Raw genomic sequence first — 17889 nt, forward strand, 5'->3', positions numbered from 1 at the left:
TTGCATTATTCTGGTGTTTTCTCATGCATTAATATTGGCAAGCCAAAACGTCCCACTTATATTCCCACTGAGCTTTGCTCTTTGGTGTCCTTGCAACACTATACAAAAGCTCTGAACACCATACAAAGAGTTTCCCTAGTTAAAAAATTTAGACAGAAGCCACATGAAAGGATGAATAAGTTACCGAATATTTTATGAACCAATAACTATGGCACTGAACCAATGTTGGGATCATGTGGTGTTTCCATTAATTCTAATTTCACCCAAGATGAAGGTTGTCTTCTACAACCCCTGAGGTCAAAAGTGAGGAAGGGTGAATATTTCTTTCCATGGGTTGTTAACTTCTCAACACAATGTGATACAAATAGCCTCATTCGATATTCAATTCAGATAGATCATCTATTCAAAGTAAGTCAAGAGCCCGATAAGAGCAAACGCTACTATCATGTTGTAAGAATTTGAAGAAACTATCAAGGAAACAACTTAAACTTTTTGAAGCTCCATAGTTCATTCTTTGCCTTTTTCCTGACAAAGTTCTTATTTTTTGGTCAATGGAAGAGTTAAGAACCATGCAGAGTTTGGCATGGTTGCATGGTGTATTGAATTTGATGTTAGCAATTGAGAAAACACCTTCAATTTCGATTTCGATTTCCTCCACGGCTCCAACCATTATTCTTGGCATGGATGTGTCTCACGGCTCTCCTAGGCAGTATGATATTCCATCAATTGCTACAGTGGTCAGCTCCAGGCAGTGGCCTTTGATTTTCCGTTATAGGGCAGCAGTACATACACATTCCCCAAAGCTTGGAATGATGGATCCTCTTTTCAAAGATAAACGCTTTGTTGGATTTCTACACAAGGGAAGTCAATTTATCAGGGGGAAAAATTTGCTGGGGCAAGAAGAAATTGACTCGAGTCAAGAATTGCAAGGATGTACGCTGGGTACAAACAAAGATTGAAGACAACCGAATCAAGGATAGAATGAAGATTGCTCATGCAGTCGTTCCTATCATGTATAAAGAAAACATGCATCAACATAAACATACACGTTACATGAATTTGCACATTTGCATCATACATTTATCATCTCATGCAATAAAAAGTTTTCCCCCTCTCGTGAGGATACCTTTATAATTTCTTTTGAGGAACTAATTTCGTATTTCTCAAGATTGTTCGTCTAAGAACACCAATCTAGTATTTCTTAAGACAGTTTTTCCCTGAAATCCTTATTTTTTTTTCTTAAACGTAATTTTTCTCCTCTCACGAGAACATCATCTATTTTTTCTTTCTTAAGATCATTTTCTCCTCTCATGAGGATAAATTCAAAAGGTCATTTTCATCAAAAGAAAAATCAAATCAAATACATGAAATAAACCTCATCTTGACATCCATAAAAACATTCAAGATAATCATTCATAATGCATCATTTTTATATTGATCTTTCAAGAAATAAAAGTTTGGTTATGACTAGACATCCTCAACATGAAGGAACAATCTCATCCACATATTTGACATCCTGAAGTGAACGATCAGATCTTCCAAAGGAAACTAGATCTCCTCAATATGCAGGAGCAGATTGTCTATTGCCTTTGAGATTGTTTCTCTCGAAACAACATTTCGTCTCATTTGAGACATATTTTCTTGAAATAAAACTGATCTCATTTGAGATTGTTTTCTTAAAAATAAATTTCGTCACAATTGAGACAGTTTCCCCTAGAAATAAAAAATTTGAAATTATTTCGGTTGAAACAAAATTGATGACATTTGAGATTGTTTTTCTTCTCACTTAAGACAACTTTCCACAAAATTTAGAAATTTTTGAAACAAAATTGATCTCACCTGAGATTGTTCTCCAAACAAATTTTGTCTTGCTTGAGACAATTTCTCTTGATACATAAACCTTTGAGATTATTTCTCTTGAAACGAATTTTGTCTCGCTTGAGAAAATTTCTCTTGAAACATAAACATTTGAGATTGTTTCTCTTGAAACGAATTTTGTCTCGCTTGAGACAGTTTCTCTTGAAACATAAACCTTTGAGATTGTTTCTCTTGAAACAAGTTTTGTCTCGCTTGAGACCGTTTCTCTTGAAACATAAACCTTTGAGATAGTTTCTCTTGAAATAGGTTTTGTCTCACTTAAGACAGTTTCTCTTGAAACATAAACATTTGAGGTTGTTTCTCTTGAAACAAAGTTTTGTCTCGCTTAAGACAGTTTCTCTTGAAACATAAACCTTTGAGATTGTTTCTCTTGAAATAAAGTTTCGTATCGCCTGAGACAGTTTCTCTTGAAACAAATTTAATCTCACTTGAGATCGTTATCTCTAAATTATCCCTAAAGATGGCTAGACGTCCTCATCACGTACGAACAATGTTGTCCACCGACTAGATCTCCTCAACGCGTAGGAGCATCTTATCCTCAGACAATCAGAATTCCTCATCACGTAGGAACCGTGTTGTCTCCAAATTATCCCTAAAGACGGCTAGACATCCTCATCATGTAGAAACAGTGTCGTCCACCGACCAAATCTCCTCAACACGTATGAGCAGCGTCATCCTCAGACAATCAGACTTCCTCATCACGTAGAAACCGTGTTGTCTCTAAATTATACCTAAAGATGGGTAGACGTCCTCATCACATAAGAACAATGTCGTCCACAGACCAAATCTCCTCAATGCTTAGGAGCAACGTTATCCTCAGATAACCAGACTTCTTCATCACGTAGGAACCGTGTTGTCTCCAAATTACCCCTAAAGATGGCTAGACGTCGTCATCACGTAGGAACAATGTCGTCCACCGACCAGATCTCTTAAACACAAAGGAGCAGTGTCATCCTTAGACAATCAGACTTCCTCGATGAGCGTGTTGTCTCCACAAGATTGAATGAGAAGGAACAACTTCTCCTCTCCTCAACACGAAGGAGCAGTGTCATCCTTAGACAACCAGACTTCCTCAACGTGTAGGAATCATGTTGTCTCCAAAATCTTCTCCAGATTGAACCGATTTTCTCAATGAGAAGGAACAACATCATCTCAACAAATAATCTATCTGAAAGTGGCCAGATCTCTTCAAAATAGAGGAGCAATGTCATCTTTAATATCAAATTTCAAAGCCAAAGAGAGAACCGAAAAAAAACTCGTTGTCTTACCGTCTTTGCCCTATTCTTGTTAACAGAAGAATGTGCAAAGAGGGGCAGCTGTAGACACCCATTTTGTTTGGGTTTTAATTTATCATTATATTATTATTATTATTATTATTATTATTATTATTATTATATAATATTATAATTACATTTTTGTAGGCCCAACCCAATGCCCAACAAAGCCCAACGTACAAACCCACATGATTCAAGTCCACAAAGAAACAATCCCAGCACCCCCAGGCATAACCAACCAAACACGTCCGTTTCGACCCAAGACTGGATCCCAATAGCAGACCCGATTGGAGCTCAGTTGCAGGACCCAAGAGGATCTGACTCGACCCAATACCAATACCCTAGGGTTTCTAAAACCCTAACCCTAAGGAGTTACTTCTGCCACCGCCGCCCGTTGCTGTTATCGCTGCCGATTGCCCCACCCGTCAGTAGTCTGGCCAAACAGTGACAAAACATGCACCATCAGTCAAAATATATCAAATCTGAAACCCTTTAAAAAATAATAAAGGAAAATCTCAAAAAATCGGGAATAACTACAGTGGGCATATGGAAATCATTCTCTCTGCCATAGTCAAATCAAATCAATCACTAACCCAAGAACTTCACCAGATATAAAAAACAAGCAAGCAAATCAAAAGGGAGCTTTTGGTGAACCAAAAAAGAGTAGAACGGAAAAGAAAGAGAGAAACCAAAGGCATGGGAAATGATTCGAAAAAAACAGAACAAAGAGAATAAAATATAGTGAAAAAAACATAACTCATAGATTGATCGCCGAAAACTCCAAAGGTCGCCGAAGTCGAAGAAACCAAGGTTTTTCTTTTTAGATCTTTGGCGTTAGAGCCATTTTCAGGAAAACAAAGCTTGGATTTGTAATTAGGACGAAGAGACGCTTCGAACCGTGTTTTCTTGTCACTTTCCTGGCGCCAACGTATGACGGTTGTCATCGGTTAACGACGGCCGGTGTGGCGGAGGTACACCAGATTATGGAAACATGGCTTCCAGTTAAAGCTTTTGAGATCTCTCTCTCTCTCTCTCTCGCTCTCTCTCTTTCAAACAAGAAAATGAAGAAAATATGGGGGTAAACCAGTTTAGGCTTTGATTCTTCCTTATATATGCCATGCAAAATGACGCCGTTTTGGGAGGGGACTGGAGAGCACTTTAGTGTGTGGGTAAACTCCACCTTGGGTCCTCCGTGGTTTGTAACATTTCCATTCCAGTCACTAATGAAACTATTTTTGCTTTATGTTATTTCGAACTCCTTATTTATTTTATGTTAAATTTTAGTCCTGTATGTTTGTTATTATATTTGTTTAAGTATCCAGAATTTGGGTTGCTAATTTTTTGTACTATTCAATTTGGTCACTTGTATTTACCAATGCTTAAAATGGTAATTTACGCTTCGAGGTCTTGGGCTTAGTTCTATGTTCATCTTAGTCACTAACTTTGACTTGGTGTTAACTTGGATTTTATCTCCAGTTTAGTCCCCGTTGTTTTGAATATTGAGTTTTAATTCCTGTATTTATTACATAATAAGGCATGTAATTGTTATTTCATTTTGTTTTGATACTTGCTGTTGCTATATATGAAATTTGATATTTTTTCTTGACTCTCATTTTGCCATGTTTATATTTTAGTCCCCTATTTCCAATGTCGTTGAAATTGGTATATTTGTGTTTTCATTTACTCTAAATTTTGTTCATATGCAATTTGATCACCATCTTATGCTTGAAAATTCGGGTCATTGTCTGATTAGCTCCCTGTATTTTTGTATTCACATGTTTTGATCCCTATATTGTTTGCTTGTCGTATTTAGCCTCCAACTTAGCATGTACCATATTTTACTATAATATTTCTATGCATACGATGTCATATTAAATATTTATATGTGTATGTCTACATACTTATTTTTTTCAGTATTGTATATTATGTACCTTTTTAAATGCTTATTTATTTAATAATTTGTTAAATGTTATTTATTCGAATATTTTCAACTTATTTGTAGAATGGGCGCAGAAAGCATTGCTTGGTCGAAGTAGTGCGATCCGATGCGACATTCGAATGAAATGTGAACTCGAAATAAATCAAATTTATTTTTTAAAAAGTGATAATTCATTTTTTATTCAAATGACGCAATACATGTTTTTTATGATTTATTTTATGAAATTATCGATAGTCGATTTATATTCGATTTGTGTTTTTTGATAACGTTGGGGAGGGGCCATTTCTCGTATGAAGGAGAAATAAATGGAATAGCCTTCCTATTGGAGGATGTGCAAATCCCGTGATTTCTTCTCAAATTAAGGAATGTTCCCTAATAATTAATTCGAAGCAAATTAATTAAACTTTAATAAATGGATCATATTCTAATTTTATATTCGATTTATAATTTCCACCATTTTGCGACAATATATAAGCGACTAAGTACCAATTTTGGGCATTGTGAGGGTGCTAATCTTTTCTCTCGCGTAATCGACTCTCGAACCCGTTAAATCGAATTTTTGGTAAACACAAACCAATTTGTCTCAAAAAACGATTTTTCCTTAAAATTGTTTTAAATGATTTTTTAGGTATTCAACCTACCTAGCCCAAAGGTCGATGACGATTTCTATTCAAAATGGTCAATTTTTCAATATAAAGTCATAATTGTTTTTTAAACTTAATTGTTTAAAAAATGGTTATGACAAATTGATAGTCTGATTTAGTTTCGGTTCAACTCTGACTAACTTGTGATTAGCTATTGTGACACTCTTGGTCTGGTTTACGACTAAAAAGGGTTGGGGTGTTATAGGGTGAGCCCACATGACGGGTGAAGAATCGAGGTACACTACAGAAAAAGAGCCTAAGGCTGACTTTTAGGAGACTCTCCAATTAAAACTCAATAATGGAAACTATCTTCTTATTATGTAAATGTATCCTTTCGTGAGGAAGTTAATGTTGGTTCCACAATAGCCAAGTGAAGTCTAAAGTCTTATAAAAATGCCCAACCAAAGGCATTGATTGCAATTTTCTATTTTGAGCTGGTAGATGGAGAAGCAACTGACATAATAGCAGGACCAACTATGTGAATAGCACATAAAGTAGCAAAAAAGGAAACTGCACACAAATCAACAACAATCAACTATTTCCTAGTCCCACTCCTCAGGGAATATTTATTTTTTACTTTAAATCGCCCTTGCTAGCTATGAATGCATCTGGCTTTTTAGTACCATTTTGAGCTGCTTCTTGCTGTTCAAGTGCCTTGGACTCAAAAGTACTCGAGCCATACAGCAGCATCCTGCAAGATTTTCATCAAAAGGTTAAATTGGTGACGATGAATTGAATAATACAACCCTAAGAAATAATCATATGTATCATGTGCTGTCAGAAACTATTCATTCAAGTCATGCATTTGATGCACATACACTTCTGTCAAAATTACCAAGATGCTATTTGTGCCAACTTTCAATCCATTATAATTAGCTCTGTGAACTAAGAGTTTGAAGCAGTAGCTGCATATCTCTAAGTTGCAGATTATTTAAATCTTCGAGGGGTCTGAATCATATACCGAAGGGAGTACACGTTCAATCTATGGACTGCAAAAGATACCTGGTTACTCAAATCATCTGGGCCCAGCTTTGCTCGGAGAATGTGCAAGGTTGTTTGTTCGTGCTGGACACTCATAGGGTATGCCTCCATCAATGAGAGTGCAATTGCTATAGCATGATAACTTGCCGGTGTCTGAGACATTGACAGACAACAGGGTTATTCCTTCAAAGGTTTTCTCTCTGTTAAGAAAAAATACGAGGAAAATAAAAGGAAGCCAGAGGTACATATTTCTGGAAGCATGTATCGAAATTAAGATCCCTGCACTTTTTACATGTTTTTCCTCAAAAACATGAGACAAGCATTGTCTTACCACCCACAATATGACTTAAATTTATAATGCTTATATGAAGAATTAATTCTTTGTTATCCTGAGTAAATTTTGACAATTAGTTTTATACAACCAATCAACCTTTAAAAGAGAAGTTCAAGCCAAAAAATCCACAACTTCTGCTATGACTTTAGTTTAGTCATATAAGAAAAGTTTAGTTTATGTATCATGAAATAGCAACATAGATGCATATGACAAAAACTATCATAAAGCTGAACTCAAAGAAATTAACTAAGAAAAAGATAAGAAACTAAAACCTGAAAATGTCTGGACCAAGCAACCTTTGGTTACATTTCAAAGCTTTGTGAAGATATCTAAGGGCAACATGCACATTGCCCAGGCCTTCTTCCATCATCGCTACAGTCATAATTGTTTTTTTTTTTAAATTAATTGTTTTTTCTAAAAAAAAAATGGTTATACAGCTTCGTTTATGTATGTTCAAGCAGTATTTGGACGAAATGGCCTACAAGTAAGATGTAAAAGATACAGAGCACGGTTTACATATCTGATCCAGCAATAATATAAACATGTTCAGAATAGGAGGTTAACTAGAAAGGTGAAAATTAAGACTTGAAATTCCTGGTACCGTCTTACAAGATATTTCTTCACGAACGTGCAATGCCAAAAAGCAAACAATAATATTAGCTTCAAAAAGTAAGATTTGAAAAGGAAAATGCACCTAGTTATATTCATTTATGAAGATCAATTGGATTCAAGACACTAAATCCATTTAAAGGCCCGCCAGAAAGCGTGCAGATAGCTGCTTCAACATCGATAATTAATATTTGATACCATTAAAAGATAAACTGCAATAGCTACAAGGTACCAAAATTAGTTTGTAAACTTCATTTTCAAGACCTGATATAAAAGCAGGAAAATGTCCACATATGAAATGCAAACAAACTTACTTAAGAGCAAGTTCTGTATGCTGAAGCCTGTAATAGAATACAACAAGATCTCCATAACTCTTTATCGTGTCTGGATGGTCTAGTCCGATTTCTCTCTCATTGATATCCAAGGCCTTTTGCTGGTATATTGTGGCTTGCAACTGGGATAGATTATTGATTTAAAATCAAATTGAAACCCTAGATACACAGAAGTAAACATTTCTATAAAAAATTTAGGGTATTAGTATTTTAGTATGATATGGATTTACACACTGCAGGTAGACATGGTTAACAGTGAGACCTAATTGAAGTCTCCAGTGTGATATAAAACCACAGCAAGAAGGCTATAAGCTTCAGCTGTCATTCGGTGGTATGGACCACAAACTGCTACTAGCTTAGAAAGAGCCTGTCAAAAATGGAGAAGGATAACAGATTCGAGACCAGAGATATTAAAATAAAGTTGATGAAACACATAATAGGCACATCACCTGGTAAAAATGGAGAAGGATAACAGATTAGAAAGTTTACCTTGGTTCCATAACTGCATCTTCGAGTTTTCCCTTATCTAAGGCTGTTTTAGATGATTCTAAAAGTTGTCTTCCATCAGCAGATGAGCATACCACTTGCTGAAGAGAAATAAAATGCAAGACAATAGAAAACCATAATAAAATCAACAAATTCTGAAACAGAGTTGATGAAGAAGAAAAGCAATGTTCAAAATTACTTATCACCTTATGCCCAGGAACCAGACTCGCAACATCTGATGGTTGGAATGGACTAGGAGAATCCATGTCAAAATCCCTTGAAACCAACTCCCAACTTAAAAGAAGCAAAGGAGAGAGTAACTTAGTGTTCACGCTTCATCAACAACAACAGCCTAGTTTTGGTAACAAGCAATTAAGCTTATGATCCATAGCCTTCCTCTTGTCATGCAAACTACCCTACATAGCCTTCGAGAATGATCCCTTATTCTGAATTTTAATCAGAAAATTTTGCGTTTTAACTATTTTAGCAAAACCCATCAACAAAGTCTATTTAAGAAGGAAGAGGACCAAGGAATACGTGACCCTCTTTCCATGAGAAAAACACTAATGAAACTACGCATCATAATTTTAGAAATAGTGACAAGGAGCAATATAACTTCTGAGAACTACTTAGTTAATGCAGTTGAATGTTACTTTCTGGCATAATCCGCGTACAATTGCAAATTTCCTATTGTCTTTGAAGTCTAAGTTGCTAATATCCCATTCATATCGCTTCATCAAGAAGACCTGCAACCACTTCCACACCAGGGAATGGATTTTGAAAGATTTGTGCAGTTTTCCATTCTTAGAACTCCAAGCATCAGGTTCAGTGCAAAAACTATTGATACAGCCAGTTTATCAGTTTTAACATCAGTGGCTGTCACACCCCAAAAATTTTTGAGCTTTATTAATTATTACGTAAATTAATTGAGGGACCAATTTGAGATATTTTAAAAATCTGAGATTTGTTTTGTTAACTCTCTTTTTGTTCAATGACTTGAAGCATGAATTCCTCTTTTTCCTTTAACGTTAGAATAATAAAATAAATGCGTGGTTCATGGGTTCTAAACCAAAGTCTTCTTGAGCCATCCCCTAAGCCTTAACCAATTAGGTTGGGTTACTATAGCTGATAGGACTAGGTAAAAGTACCTTTTAAGATTTCTGGTTGAGATTCTAAATCCCCAATTTTCATTTTTTCAATCAGAGCAAAAATCCCTAAAATCCTTCCTTATTTTTGTTCCAAAACCGTCACACTTCGTTTACCCCATCTCCCGATCAAAACCCTCTAGTTATTCATCGTAAACCCCCACCGATAGACGTGGAGAGCCCTGTGAAGGTGCATCGAAACCTAAAAATACCATCTCTATTTCTTCCCGATTCTAACCAGCACAAGCGTCTGTTGGTCGCACCGTCGTCACCAAGCGGAGCACTGTATCACGCCGAGCAAAACCTGACCCATCCTACACCGATTGGCCCCATTGTTTGCCATGGAGAAGGACTTAAAATTTCATCAAAAAATTCAAATCCCGCCTATGTTTTTGACGATTTTTTGTCGAACTTGACACCGATTGACTACACCGCCAATTGATTCCCCGCTCAATTCTGACCAAAACCTAGCCGGGTTCGTCTTTCCACCGTTGCTTCGCTGACCGCCATTCTGGTAAGCCTTTGATTCTTTTCTGGTCATTTCAGCTTATTTCGGCTTAATGTTTGATCTGTTATTGGTTGATTTTAGCGAGTGATTGAACGAGGAGTAATTAACCGTCAGCCGTACGATCCTCTGCCATGAATGGGGTTCTATTCTCATTGTGTTTTCTAAGACAGAGTCAGTTGAGTCAATTCAAATCGTGTTAGTCGAGTCAATTCAGACCGAACTGAGTTAACCCGTTGACCTGACTTTTGACTTTTGACATGATCATTTACCAAATCCATTGGCTTTGACTTTAACCTTGACCAGGGTTGTCCGTTGACTTTGACAAAAAACTCAAACTTTTTTTCGAAAAAGTACTAGTTTATGTTTTTCGACGCACTGAGTCCGAATCCGAAGTCTGTTTCGCTAAATTATAACCCGAAAGCCTCCAAATTGACCCTTGAACCCAAACTTGCATAGTTATTTTAATTAATTATTTAAGGAACTATAAAGAAAGGAAGACGATTGATTTTCCTAACCGTACGACTGCTCAACCCAGTTCCTCTCGATCTATTCGACCGCCTGAGCTGTGATTGCTCTTATGGTTCTGTAACTCTGTTAAATACTCTGTTCAATACATTACACTAGTAGTAACCCTATTCTAATTTGATTATATCAAGACCAATGTTCTGTAGACCTCTTAAATCAACCCGTTTTGCGATGTGTGTTCCTTGTGTGCTATATTTATCTGTTTTAACTGATTTTTAAAGTATGATTTTGTTTATTGATTTTCTTAAGTTCTGTTTTACTGATATGAAATTTCTGATTGTCTGGTATGTGTCCTCTAGATTACTGTTATTGTAAAATATCTGATTTATGATCTTCTGATTTGACCGGTGATGTCTGAAACTTTTCTATTGGGATAATGTCTAGGTAGGCGTCTGGAGGCTCTGAGGTTCAGCTAGCTAGTAAATCCTTTCTGTTATGTTATGAGGAACTACATTGTGGTGTACGAGTGAAGGGTAATTATCTGTTCTAAATAAACCTCACTAATACTTTTATAGTTCTGTACTAAGATATTTTTTTGAACTCTTATGTATGTTTTATTTTGCACTTATTGGAACACACTAAGCTCTCTAGCTCACTCCCCCAAAATTTTTCCTTTTTTAGATACTTTTGGATATGCACACCAGACCTAGCACTTGGTGGATCGACATATTCCGTACAGTATATTTTATTGTAATATTTCAATATTCTGAATTGTCTATCTTTTGGTGACATGTGTCTATATTTTGACATACTGATTTTTATGATGTGTTCCCAATGATATCTGGTTTATGACATATTTCTTATCACCTCTGGCGTATGGATTATATTGACACAACTTACTAGTATTTTAAATTAATTTGTGATATTTCATGATATTTGTTACTCGATTTGGTTTTTATTATAATAACAATGTTTTTAAAAGAAGATTTGATTTTTAAAGTGTGAAAATTGTTTTGGAATTTTTTATTGTAATCCGCTAGTTCTAGTCGTGTCGTATAGGCTAGGTCTACATGTTACGTTTAGTTGTTATAAGAGATTTTGAATTTTATAAACCTGGGACTGTGGATGGGTTCAAAAGAAAAACATAATTTTGAAATATTTTATAAAACAAGTTATGAATGTCATGTCACCAAGTTTTTACAAGTTTTATTGTGTGTAGGACTCCAAATGCCTATTCTAATCCTAGGTTTCATCTTATGTAGTGAACCTTTAGACCCTCCGAGATGAGCACTAGACGAGACCGTCGACCTTGTTGTGGGCGAGGTAGAGTGACTATGTTTGTTGACCCATTACATTATATGCATGTAAATCCCCCACCTCTGACAGATCCTTATACTCCTCAAGATCCTGGGACCCCGACAGATCCGCCTTTTTCTCTTGGTATAGGTTTGACTACTCCGGTTAAAGGAGCATTAGATTCTAGCACCGAGCTTGTTAGCGTTGTTTTGGATGAGAATCTCAGTAGAAAATTTCTACAGTTGATTCAGGGTGCAGTTCGAGCCACAAGTGTTGTACCCGAGGTGTCTATTTCTTAGACCCTTATTACGAATGGAGTTAGGACCTTTTTAAGCCCTATTGGTGGAACTTCGACTGAGGTCGAAGATTGGCTTTGCGATACTGAGAGACGTATGGAGCAGTTAGGTTAATATATAAGAGATATTTAGGAGTTGTATCGATGTTGGATGGGAATCCCTACACTTGGTGGGAGTTCTTAGTGAGTAGTATTCCGACCTACCGTCTTACATAGGACTTATTTAGGGAGCGCTTCAAGAAACATTTCCTTAGAGAGTGTTATCTGTCTGAGAGATGCAACAGTTTTAAGATTTGGTCCAGGGTGATATGACAGTCTCCGAGTACAAGATGGAGTTTTTGAAGCAAATGAAATATGGTAAAAGTATGGTTCCTACTGATAGGGACAAGTGTCGTAAGTTTGATCGAGGACTCAGATATAGTTGTGTAGGAAGGTGGTGGCTCATCAGGATGATGTGTTTGATGCTTTGGTGGATAGAGCAAAAGAAATTGAGGAAATTGAAACTAAGGTTCCTGATAGCAAAAAAGTAGATCGAGGGCGATCTAGGAGACCTTCTAGTGTATCTGAGTCTTCTGCCCGTCCTAAGAAGAAATCTCATTATGTTGCCCCTCAGAGGAGTCATAATGGTTTAAGGTCTGCGTCACCTTCACCTTCAACAGTTAATTGAGAAGACTCTTTACATTTCTCTCTTATATCGAATTGTGAGTATTGTGGTAATCGACATGGAGGAGAGTGTCGAAAAAATATGGGTACCTAATATCATTATGGGTCTAGTGAGCATTACCTTAGGAATTGTCCCCACCCTACCTCTTCTGAGCGTACATCTACTTTGACCCATGCCCATTCTCATGCTTCTGTTCAGACCCCAGCTAGAAGTCAAAATTAGTGTAGGACTTCTGGATTTGTTTCTAGAACTGATGGTAGGGCCCGATCACAACATAATGAAGGACCAATTTTATCTGAGGCGAGACAACTTGCGCTATTTTCTCTACTAGACGTATTGAAGACCAGAATGAGCCCGAGATGTATGTAGGTATATTTATTGGTACTCGTATTTCCTTATCATGTATTATTGAATAATGATCGCATCTATTCCTATATTTTGAGCCCTGTATCCTGAGACCCTCAGACTCTGACTCAACTTATTGAAATAACAGTCATCCTTGCAAGTTTTTGAATCTTTTCTATTTAGGTGAATTTTGAGGATGAAATTATTTTAAGGGTTGAAGAGTTTTCACACCCCGAAATTTTTTTTAGCTTTATTAATGATTAAGTAAATTAATTGAAGGATCAATTTGAGAGATTTTAGAAATCTGAGATTTGTTTTGTAAACTCCCTTTTTATTCAATGACTTGAAGCATGAATTCCCCTTTTTTTTTTCCTTTAATGTTAGAATAATAAAATTAAATGTGTGGTTCATTTGTTTTGAACCCAAGTCTTCTTGAACCTTCGCTAAAGCTTTAACCAGTTAAGCTGGGTTATAGTAGCTAATAGGATTGGGTAAAAGTGTCATTTAAGATTTTAGTTGGGATTTTAAATCCCCAATTTTTTTCCCAATTAGAGCAAAAATCCCTAAAATCCTTCCCCATTTTTGTTCCAAACTCTTCACCCTCCGTTTACCCTATCTTCGACTGACAGTGGCTTGTACCGCCACCACCGTGACGTTCCCCACTGTCTCCCGATCAAAACCCCTCTAGTTATTCACCGTAAGACGCCACCGATTGACGTGGATAATGAATTAAAGTTTCGTCAGAAAATTTAAATCTGCCTATGTTTTTGACGATTTCTTACCGAACCTGACACCGATTGGCTACACTACCACCGCCATCTGATTCCTCGCTCAGTTCTGACTGAAACCCAACTGGGTTCATTTATCCATCGTTGCTTGTTCTCCGACTGCCATTTTGGTAAGCCTCTGATTCTTTTTCTGGTCATTTCAACTTATTTCGGCTTAATATTTGATTTGTTATTAGTTGATTTTTGTGTGAGATTGAATGAGGAGTAATCGGTCGTCGTCCTCAGTCCCTATCACTATCGCATGCGCATTATCCGCATGTGAGGCTTCGATTTCCATCGAGTTTTCCAAGATCGAGTCAATGGAGTCAACTCAGATCGAGTCAGTTGATTCAACTCAAAGAGTCAACTCAGACTGAATCGAGTTAACCCGTTGACCTAGACCGTTGACCAGACCCGTTGACTTTGACCTTGACCAGGATTGACGGTTGACTTTGACCAAAAAGTCAAACTTTTCTTAAAAAGTCCTATTCTATGTTTTCAACGTCCTGAGTCTGAATCCGAAGCCAGTTTTGCCAAATTCTAACCTGAAAGCCTCCGAATTGACCCTTGAACTTGAGCTTGCATAGTTATTTTAATTAATTGTTTAAGGAATTGTAAAGAAATGACGAGGATTGGTTTACGACTTTGGTTATGTTAAGTACCCATGATTCTCCTGACCGTACGACTTCTCGACCTAGCTCCTATCGATCCGTTCGACCGCGTGAGTCGTGATTGCTTGTATGGTTCTATAAGTCTGTTAAATGCTCTATTCATTACATTACTCCGGTAGTAACCCTATTCTGATATGATTTAGGATCATGTACTTCTTTTGATCGTAGTGAGACCAATGCTTTGTTGACCTCTCAGACTAACCCGTTTCGTGAGGTGTGTTCCTTGTGTGCTATATTTATCTGTTTTAACTAATTTTGAAAGCATGATTCTGTTTACTGATTTTCTTGAGTTCTGTTTTACTGATATGAAATTTCTGATTGTCTGGTCATGTTCTTTGGATTACTGTTACTTTAAAATGTCTGATTTATGATCTCCTAATTTTACCGGTGTTGTCTAAAACTATTTTATTGGGGTACAATCTGGGTAGGTGTCTGGAGACTCTGAGGTTTAACTAGCTGGTAAATCATTTCTGTTCTATTACGGGGAACTGCATTGTGGCGTAGGGGTGGAGGGTAGTTATCTGTTCTAAATAAACCTCAATAATACTTTTATAGTACTTTAGTGAACTATTTTTTTGAACTCTTATGTATGTTTTATATTACACTTATTGGAACACACTGAGCTCCCTAGATCACTCCCCCGAATTTTCCCTTTTTCAGATACTTTTGGATAGACACACCAGACCTAACACTTGGAGGATCGACACATTCCATACATTATATTTTACTGTAATGTTTCAATCTTTCGAATTGTCTATCTTTTGGTGACATGTGCCTATGTTTTGATATATTAGTTTTTATGATGTGTTCCCAATGATATCTGGTTTATGACATACTTTCTGTCACCTCTGGCGTATGGATTATATTGACACAACTTACTAGTATTTTAAATTAATTTGCGATATTTCATGTTATTTGTTACTCGATTTGGATTTTATCATTATAACCATATTTTTTAAAAGAGGATTTCATTTTTAAAGTTTGAAAATTGTTTTGGAAATTTTTATTACATATGACTGCACATGTGATAGCTTTTCTGAAAGCTTGACCTAAGATCAGGAAAGAAATCCCAATAAATAACATATTGTGGTGATTAATAAAAGTCGGTCTTACAAACTATGATACAATTCAGTGGATTGGTGTTTCTAACAAGCACATACAAGTTAACTATGCTTATAAAAGTGGTGAACCTAATACAAAGAGAAAGAAGAAAACAAGTGGGCCGCTTGATAGAGCTTTTGAAATAGAAAGAAAAATAAGGTCAAGAATTCCTTTTCAAGCTGGATAAAGTTGTACAGGGCAAGCATTTATAACCAAAAATACGTCAGAGTATGGCACTTACAACATGTCCAAGGGAACGCATCTGAAGACCTCTAGTATGCATAAAATTGGTCAGAGTTCGCCCATCAACTGGTGAGAGTTCCAAAGAACCAAAATATGCAACATGTTATTGTATGATAAATACTAGAACCAGAAGTACAAGCCTAACCTAACCTAACTACAGACACAATCAGAAAATTGAGGAAATAACCCTCAGCATTACCAGTTTTGGAAGAGCAACTTCAGTGTAATACTTCTGAGACAAGTCAATTAGTTCATGGAAAGACTGTCAAACAAATGGACATGTTAGGCATATGCTTCTAATATACAGAATTCTAAGCTATAATAATTTAGAATTACCTTGCGACGAATTTCAGTCCCTGATTCTTTAAGTCGAGTAAAGGCCGCTGTAACATTTTCAACAGCATCTGGATGAGAGTTTGAATTTCCAGACCCTACATTGCCATCTGATTTTTTCTTGTTCTTGAGTGACCTAAGTGGTGACCCAAGTCCCCCAAGCTTCATCTCATTCTTATGCGTCTCCCAAGATGGTTTCTTTGTATTTGTCTGTATTATTTTGGTCCAGCAAGTGTTGTATCCAGCAGGCTCCTAGCTCCCATCTCTCAAAAGGTTTCTGTTTGAGTTCCTCTTCCTCAAGCTTAGCCAGACTTTCTTCCAGCAGCCTCTTGATCAAAACTTGGGAAGAACTAAGCTCTTCGTGTTCCAAAACATGTGAAGGTGAAGAAGGCTTGTCAACTTCTGAAGGTATTCTTTTGTAGAGGAGGAATCTCAAGCTGAGAGAAAAGGGGTACTCTTAAGAATTCTGCTTGCGAAGCTGAAGGAGCAAAAAGATAACCACAAACTAAAGAACAATAAACGCATTGTAATGAATCAAATATTATGCCTTTTCAATTCAAATCAACTCACATTTTTCGTTATAATTCCATAAAAACCAACAGCTAAACGTAAGCCACATAATCTAGATGAAAATATGAAAACACCAACCCAATGATTTGCATCATTGAGGTTTAATACTCCTTATAGGATAAACAAATACAGGACAAAAAGAAAAGATTTAATTGACATTTAAAAAGATATGTAATGTAAGCGGCACCATTTAGATGCAGTCAAGAGACCTCCAGTTCATATCATTCGAACCTTTGAGGTTAAAGTTTTCCCTCCAAGATAGATGAATACTGAACATTAGAAAAGATCTTGTTGAAACTTGGAAGCAATTTATTAATTTTAAATCCTACTGTATGTTGCGGAAGACGGCTATTGGATAGAGCAAAATCGCAACTGATAATTTGAGAAAATAAAAATGAAGATAAAAAGAGACAAAAAATTTACGTGAAAACCCCCTAAATTATATAGGGTAAAAACCACGGGCAACGGTAGAAGAATTTCACTATGAGAAAATAGGAATTACAACCTCTCTCGATCTACCAAGGAGTAAACAATGATAATTCTCTCTTGATAAAAAGGAGAAAACAACTCTCAAGAAACTCTCTGAATTCTCTCTAGTATTGGAAGAAAGCTAGAATGCTTTGGGATGGTTTTGAAGCTAAATGAGCTAGGGTATTTATAGTTGAAGCTTAAGGACTAATTTATAAATACCCTAACTTACAATGGCTAAAATTGAGGTTCTACCATTGTTGAAAAATCAACAATTTCTGCAGCCCTTTTGACAATTGCAGCTTCTTTCTTTGACTCCACAATTCGGTGGAGATAAGTGGCAACTTTCGGTGCCACTTGCTCAATCAATTTTCAACAATCTCCCACTTGAAGATTTGATTGGAACAATCATATCTTCACACCATTCTTTCTATCTTGTACCATCATGTTGCTTACGTTTCTGACAGGCCACAAGAGGATCGACAACAAGTAAATTTATCGGTATTGATCGCCTTCGTCATGAAATCTGCTATGTTGTCTT

The sequence above is a fragment of the Hibiscus syriacus genome, unplaced genomic scaffold, assembly GCF_006381635.1.
Source record: "Hibiscus syriacus cultivar Baekdansim isolate YM2019G1 unplaced genomic scaffold, ASM638163v2 tig00010968_pilon, whole genome shotgun sequence".
NCBI lineage: Eukaryota > Viridiplantae > Streptophyta > Magnoliopsida > Malvales > Malvaceae > Hibiscus > Hibiscus syriacus.